Genomic DNA, 8,908 nt, shown 5'->3' with positions numbered 1-8,908 from the left:
TTCTTTGTTTCAACAACACTCTCAAAAACCACAGATTACAGAATGCCTCCAGATGTGCTTTGGAAACTACTACTGGTCTTCCAGGAATCGATCAAAGCGTAGACAGTTTGAGACATTACTCCCATGGAGAAAAGTCCGCATGGAGCCCGTTGTATTCGATCCCGATGCAAATTCTGTGTTTCGTCACCACTCTGAAGGTCCACAGATTACAGAATGCCTCCAGATATGCTTCGGAAACTACTACTGGTCTTCCAGGAATCGATCAAAGCGTAGACAGTTTGAGACATTTCTCCCATGGAGAAAAGTGTGTATGGAACCCGTTGTATTCAAACCCGATGGAATTTCTTTGTTTCATCAACACTCTCAAAAACCACAGATTACATTATGCCTCCAGATTTGCTTCGGAAACTACTACTGGTCTTCCAGGAATCGATCAAAGCGTAGACAGTTTGAGACGTTACTCCCATGAAGAAAAGTCCGCATGGAGCCCGTTGTATTCAATCCCGATGCAATTTCTTTGTTTCATCAACACTCACAAAGTCCACAGATTAGAGAATGCCTCCAGATGTGCTTCGGAAACTGCTACTGGTCTTTTAGTGATCGATCAAAGCGTAGACAGTTTGAGACATTACTCCCATGGAGAAAAGACCGCATGGAGCCCGTTGTATTCAATCACGATGCAATTTCTTTGTTTCATCAACATTCTCTAAGTCCACAGATTACAGAATGCCTCCAGATGTGCTTCGGAAACTACTACTGGTCTTCCAGGAATCGATCAAAGCGTAGACAGTTTGAGACGTTACTCCCATGGAGAGATGTGTGTATGGAGCCCGTTGTATTCAATCCCGATGCAATTTCTTTGTTTCATCAACACTCTCAAAGTCCACAGATTACAGAATGCCTCCAGATGTGCTGCGGAAACTACTACTGGTCTTTTAGTAATCGATCGAAGCGTAGACAGTTTGAGACATTACTCCCATGGAGAAAAGTCCACATGGAGCCTGTTGTATTCAATCCCGATGCAATTTCTTTGTTTCAACAACACTCTCAAAAACCACAGATTACAGAATGCCTCCAGATGTGCTTCGGAAACTACTACTGGTCTTCCAGGAATCGATCAAAGCGTAGACAGTTTGAGACATTACTCCCATGGAGAAAAGTCCGTATGGAGCCCGTTGTATTCAATCCCGATGCAATTTCTGTGTTTCGTCACCACTCTGAAAGTCCACAGATTACAGAATGCCTCCAGATATGCTTCGGAAACTACTACTGGTCTTCCAGGAATCGATCAAAGCGTAGAAAGTTTGAGACATTACTCCCATGGAGAAAAGTCCGCATGGAGCCCGTTGTATTCAATCCCGATGCAATTTCTTTGTTTCATCAACACTCTCAAAAACCACAGATTACATTATGCCTCCAGATGTGCTTCGGAAACTACTACTGGTCTTCCAGGAATCGATCAAAGCGTAGACAGTTTGAGACATTACTCCCATGAAGAAAAGTCCGCATGGAGCCCGTTGTATTCAATCCCGATGCAATTTCTTTGTTTCATCAACACTCACAAAGTCCACAGATTAGAGAATGCCTCCAGATGTGCTTCATAAACTACTACTGGTCTTCCAGGAATCGATCGAAGCGTAGACAGTTTGAGACATTACTCCCATGGAGAAAAGTCTGCATGGAGCCCGTTGTATTCAATCCCGATGGAATTTCTGTGTTTCGTCACCACTCTGAAGGTCCACAGATTACAGAATGCCTCCAGATATGCTTCGGAAACTACTACTGATCTTCCACGAATGGATCAAAGCGTAGACAGTTTGAGACATTACTGCCATGGAAAAAAGTCCACATGGAGCCCGTTGTATTCAATCCCGATGCAATTTCTTTGTTTCAACAACACTCTCAAAAACCACAGATTACAGAATGCCTCCAGATGTGCTTCGGAAACTACTACTGGTCTTCCAGGAATCGATCGAAGCGTAGACAGTTTGAGACATTACTCCCATGGAGAAAAGTCCGCATGGAGCCCGTTGTATTCAATCCCGATGCAATTTCTTTGTTTCATCAACACTCTCAAAGTCCACAGATTACAGAATGCCACCAGATGTGCTTCAGAAACTACTACTGGTCTTCCAGTAATCGATCAAATCATGGACAGTTTGAGACATTACTCCCATTAAGAAAAGTTCGTATGGAGCCCGTTGTATTCAATCCCGATGCAATTTCTTTGTTTCATCAACACTCTCGAAGTCCACAGATTACAGAATGCCTCCAGATGTGCTTCGGAAACTACTACTGGTCTTCCAGTAATCGATGAAAGCGTAGACATTTGGAGACATTACTCCCATGGAGAAAAGTCCACATGGAGCCCGTTGTATTCAATCCCGATGCAATTTCTTTGTTTCATCAAAACTCCCTAAGTCCACAGATTACAGAATGCCTCCAGATGTGCTTCGGAAACTACTACTGGTCTTCCAGGAATCGATCGAAGCGTAGACAGTTTGAGACATTACTCCCATGGAGAAAAGTCCGTATGGAGCCCGTTGTATTCAATCCCGATGCAATTTCTTTGTTTCATCAACACTGTCAAAGTCCACAGATTACTGAATGCCTCCAGATGTGCTTCGGAAACCACTACTGGTCTTCCAGGAATCGATCAGACCGTAGACAGTTTGAGACATTACTCCCATGGAGAAAAGTCCGCATGGAGCCTGTTGCATTCAATCCCGATGCAAATTCTGTGTTTCGTCAACATTCTGAAGGTCCACAGATGACAGAATGCCTCAAGATATGATTCGGAAACTACTACTGGTCTTCCAGGAATCGATCAAAGCGTAACAAGATTGAGACATTACTCCCATGGAGAAAAGTCCGCATGGAGCCCGTTGTATTCAATCCCGATGCAATTTCATTGTTTCATCAAAACTCTCTAAGTCCACAGATTACAAAATGCTTCCAGATGTGCTTCGGAAACTACTACTGGTCTCACAGGAATCGATCAAACCGTAGACAGTTTGAGATATTACTCCCATGGAGAAAAGTGTGTATGGAGCCCATTGTATTCAATCCCGATGCAATTCCTTGTTTCAACAACACTCTCAAAAACCACAGATTACAGAATGCCTCCAGATGTGCTTTGGAAACTACAACTGGTCTTCCAGGAATCGATCAAAGCGTAGACAGTTTGAGACATTACTCCCATGGAGAAACGTCCGCATGGTGCCCGTTGTATTCAATCCCGATGCAATTTCTTTGTTTCATCAACACTCTCAAAGTCCACAGATTACAGAATGCCTCCAGATGTGCTTCGGAAACTACTACTGGTCTTCCAGGAATCGATCAAAGCGTAGACTGTTTGAGACATTACTCCCATGGAGAAAAGTCTGCATGGAGCCCTTTGTATTCTATCCCGATGCAACTTCTTCGTTGCATCAACACTCTCAAAGACCACAGATTACAGAATGCCTCCAGATGTGCTTCAGAAACTACTACTGGTCTTTCAGTAATCGATCAAATCATGGACAGTTTGAGACATTACTCCCATGAAGAAAAGTTCGTATGGAACCCGTTGTATTCAATCCCGATGCAATTTCTTTGTTTCATCAACACTATCGAAGTCCACAGTTTACAGAATGCCTCCAGATTTGCTTCGGAAACTACTACTGGTCTTCCAGGAATCGATCAAAGCGTAGACAGTTTGAGACATTACCCCATGGAGAAAAGTGTGTATGGAACCCGTTGTATTCAATCCCGATGCAATTTCTTTGTTTCATCAACACTCTCAAAGTCCACAGATTACAGAATGCTTCCAGATGTGCTTCGAAACTACTACTGGTCTTCCAGGATTCGATCAAACCGTAGACAGTTTGAGACATTACTCCCGTGGAGAAAATTCCGCATGGAGCCCGTTGTATTCAATCCCGATGCAAATTCTGTGTTTCGTCAACACTCTGAAGGTCCACAGATTACAGAATGCCTCCAGATATGCTTCGGAAACTACTACTGGTCTTCCAGGAATCGATCAAGGCGTATCAAGATTGAGACATTACTCCCATGGAGAAAAGTCCGCATGGAGCCCGTTGTATTCAATCCCGATGCAATTTCTTTGTTTCATCACAACTCTCTAAGTCCACAGATTACAAAATGCCTCCAGATGTGCTTTGGAAACTACTACTGGTCTTACAGGAATCGATCAAAGCGTAGACAGTTTCAGACATTACTCCCATGAAGAAAAGTCCGCATGGAGTCCGTTGTATTCACTCCGGATGCAATTTCTTTGTTTCATCAACACTCTCAAAAACAACAGTTTACAGTATGCCTCCAGATGTGCTTCGGAAACTACTACTGGTCCTCCAGGAATCGATCAAAGCGTAGACAGTTTAAGACATTACACCCATGGAGAAAATTCGCATGGAGACCGTTGTGTTCAATCCCGATGCAATTTCTTGGTTTCATCAACACTCTCAAAGTCCACAGATTACAGAATGCCTCCAGATGTGTTTCGGAAACTACTACTGGTCTTCCAGGAATCGATCAAAGCGTAGACAGTTTGAGACATTACTCCCATGGAGGAAAGTCCGCATGGAGCGCTTTGTATTCAATCCCGATGCAACTTCTTTGTTTCATCAACACTCTCAAAGTCCACAGATTAAAGAATGCCTCCAGATGTGCTTCAGAAACTACTACTGGTCTTCCAGGAATCGATCAAAGCATGAAAAGTTTGAGACATTATTCCCATGAAGAAAAGTTCGTATGGACCCCGTTGTATCCAATCCCGATGCAATTTCTTTGTTTCATCAACACTCTCGAAGTCCACAGATTACACAATGCCTCCAGATGTACTTCGGAAACTACTACTGGTCTTCCAGGAATCGATCAAAGCGTAGACAGTTTGAGACATTACTCCCATGGAGAAAAGTCCGGATGGAGCCCGTTGTATTCAATCCCAATGCAATTTCTTTGTTTCATCAACACTCTCAAAAACCACAGATTACAGAATGCCTCCATATGTTCTTCGGAAACTACTACTGGTCTTTTAGTAATCGATCAAAGCGTAGACAGTTTGAGACATTACTCCCATGGAGAAAAGACCGCATGGAGCCCGTTGTATTCACTCCGGATGCAATTTCTTTGTTTCATCAACACTCTCAAAAACCACAGTTTACAGTATGCCTCCAGATGTGCTTCGGAAACAACTACTGGTATTACAGGAATCGATCAAAGCGTAGACAGTTTGAGACATTACTCCCATGAAGAAAAGTCCGCATGGAGCCCGTTGTATTCAATCCCGATGCAATTTCTTTGTTTCATCAACACTCTCAAAAACCACAGTTTACAGTATGCCTCCAGATGTGCTTTGGAAACTACTACTGGTCTTCCAGGAATCGATCAAAGCGTAGACAGTTTAAGACATTGCTGCCATGGAGAAAATTCGCATGGAGCCCGTTGTATTCAATCCCGATGCAATTTCTTTGTTTCATCAACACTCTCAAAAACCACAGTTTACAGTATGCCTCCAGATGTGCTTTGGAAACTACTACTGGTCTTCCAGGAATCGATCAAAGCGTAGACAGTTTAAGACATTACTCCCATGGAGAAAAGTCCGCATGGAGTCCGTTGTATTCAATCCCGATGCAATTTCTGTGTTTCGTCACCACTCTGAAGTTCCACAGATTACAGAATGCCTCCAGATATGCTTCGGAAACTACTACTGGTCTTCCAGGAATCGATCAAAGCGTAGAAAGTTTGAGACATTACTCCCATGGAGAAAAGTCCGCATGGAGCCCGTTGTATTCAATCCCGACGCAATTTCTTTGTTTCATCAACAATCTCAAAAACCACTGATTACAGAATGCCTCCAGATGTGCTTCGGAAACTACTACTGGTCTTCCAGGAATCGATCAAAGTGTAGACAGTTTGAGACATTACTCCCATGGAGAAACGTCCGCATGGTGCCCGTTGTATTCAATCCCGATGCAATTTCTTTGTCTCATCAACACTCACAAAGTCCACAGATTAGAAAATGCTTCCAGATGTGCTTCGGAAACTACTACTGGTCTTCCAGGAATCGATCGAAGCGTAGATAGTTTGAGACATTACTCCCATGGAGAAAAGTCCGGATGGAGCCCGTTGTATTCAATCCCGATGCAATTTCTTTGTTTCATCAACACTCTCAAAGTCCACAGAATACAGAATGCCTCCAGATGTGCTTCGGAAACTACTACTGGTCTTCCAGGAATCGATCGAAGCGTAGACAGTTTGAGACATTACTCCCATGGAGAAAGGTCCGCATGGAGCCCGTTGTATTCAATCCCGATGCAATTTCTTTGTTTCATCAACACTATCAAAGTCCACAGATTACAAAATGCCTCCAGATGTGCTTCGGAAACTACTACTGGTCTTCCAGGAATCGATCAAAGCGTAGACAGTTTGAGACATTACTCCCATGGAGACAAGTCCGCATGGAGCCCTTTGTATTCAATCCCGATGCAACTTCTTTGTTGCATCAACACTCTCAAAGTCCACAGATTAAAGAATGCCTCCAGATGTGCTTCAGAAACTACTACTGGTCTTCCAGTAATCGATCAAATCATGGGCAGTTTGAGACATTACTCCCATGAAGAAAAGTTCGTATGGAGCCCGTTGTATTCAATCCCGATGCAATTTCTTTGTTTCATCAACACTCTCGAAGTCCACAGATTACAGAATGCCTCCAGATGTGCTTCGGAAACTACTACTGGTCTTCCAGGAATCGATCAAAGCGTAGACAGTTTGAGACATTACTCAAATGGAGGAAAGTCCGCATGGAGCCCGTTGTATTCAATCCCAATACAATTTCTTTGTTTCATCAACACTCTCAAAGTCCACAGATTACAAAATGCCTCCAGATGTGCTTCGGGAACTACTACTTGTCTTCCAGGAGTCAATCAAAGCGTAGACAGTTTGAGACATTACTCCCATGGAGAAACGTCTGCATTTAGCCCCTTGTATTCAATCCCAATGCAATTTCTTTGTTTCATCAACACTCTCAAAGTCCACAGATTACAGAATGCCTCCAGATTTGCTTCGGAAACTACTACTGGTCTTCCAGGAATCGATCAAAGCGTAGACAGTTTGAGACATTACCCCATGGAGGAAAGTGTGTATGGAACCCGTTGTATTCAATCCCGATGCAATTTCTTTGTTTCATCAACACTCTCGAAGTCCACAGATTACAGAATGCCTCCAGATGTGCTTCGGAAACTACTACTGGTCTTCCAGGATTCGATCAAACCGTAGACAGTTTGAGACATTACTCCCATGGAGAAAAGTCCGTATGGAGCCCGTTGTATTCAATCCCGATGCAATTTCTTTGTTACATCAACACTCTCAAAGTCCACAGATTACAGAATGCCTCCAGATGTGCTTCGGAAACTACTACTGGTCTTCCAGGAATCGATTAAAGCGTAGACAGTTTGAGACATTACTCACATGAAGAAAAGTCCGTATGGAGCCCGTTGTATTCAATCCCGATGCAATTTCTTTGTTACATCAACACTCTCAAAGTCCACAGATTACAGAATGCCTCCAGATATGCTTCGGAAACTACTACTGGTCTTCCACGAATCGATCAAGGCGTATCAAGATTGAGACATTACTCCCATGGAGAAAAGTCCGCATGGAGCCCGTTGTATTCAATCCCGATGCAATTTCTTTGTTTCATCACAACTCTCTAAGTCCACAGATTACAAAATGCCTCCAGATTTGCTTCGGAAACTACTACTGGTCTTACAGGAATCGATCAAAGCGTAGACAGTTTGAGATATTACTCCTATGGAGAAAAGTCCGGATGGAGCCCGTTGTATTCAATCCCGATGCAATTTCTTTGTTTCATCAACGCTCTCAAAAACCACAGATTACAGAATGCCTCCAGATGTTCTTCGGAAACTACTACTGGTCTTTTACTAATCGATCAAAGCGTAGACAGTTTGAGACATTACTCCCATGGAGAAAAGACCGCATGGAGCCCGTTGTATTCAATCCCGATGCAATTTCTTTGTTTCATCAACACTCTCAAAAACCACAGTTTACAGTATGCCTCCAGATGTGCTTCGGAAACTACTACTGGTCTTCCAGGGATCGATCAAAGCGTAGACAGTTTAAGACATTACACCCATGGAGAAAATTCGCATGGAGCCCGTTGTATTCAATCCCGATGCAATTTCTTGGTTTCATCAACACTCTCAAAGTCCACAGATTACAGAATGCCTCCAGATGTGCTTCGGAAACTACTACTGGTCTTCCAGGAATCGATCAAAGCGTAGACAGTTTGAGACATTACTCCCATGGAGGAAAGTCTGCATGGAGCCCTTTGTAGTCAATCCCGATGCAACTTCTTTGTTTCATCAACACTCTCAAAGTCCACAAATTAAAGAATGCCTCCAGATGTGCTTCAGAAACTACTACTGGTCTTCCAGGAATCGATCAAAGCATGGACAGTTTGAGACATTATTTCCATGAAGAAAAGTTCGTATGGAGCCCGTTGTATTCAATCCCGATGCAATTTCTTTGTTTCATCAACACTCTCGAAGTCCACAGATTACACAATGCCTCCAGATGTACTTCGGAAACTACTACTGGTCTTCCAGGAATCGATCAAATCGTAGACAGTTTGAGACATTACTCCCATGGAGAAAAGACCGCATGGAGCCCGTTGTATTCAATCCCGATGCAATTTCTGTGTTTCGTCAACACTCTGAAGGTCCACAGGTTACAGAATACCTCCAGATATGCTTCGGAAGCTACTACAAGTCTTCCAGGAATCGATCAAAGCCTAGACAGTTTGAGACATTACTCCCATGGAGAAAAGACCGCATGGAGCACGTTGTATTCAATACAGATGGAATTTCTTTGTTTCATCAACATTCTC

This window comes from Schistocerca gregaria, chromosome 9, assembly GCF_023897955.1.
Source record: "Schistocerca gregaria isolate iqSchGreg1 chromosome 9, iqSchGreg1.2, whole genome shotgun sequence".
Taxonomy (NCBI): domain Eukaryota; kingdom Metazoa; phylum Arthropoda; class Insecta; order Orthoptera; family Acrididae; genus Schistocerca; species Schistocerca gregaria.
The sequence above is the reverse complement of the archived record's forward strand: the minus strand, read 5'-3'. Positions refer to the sequence as shown.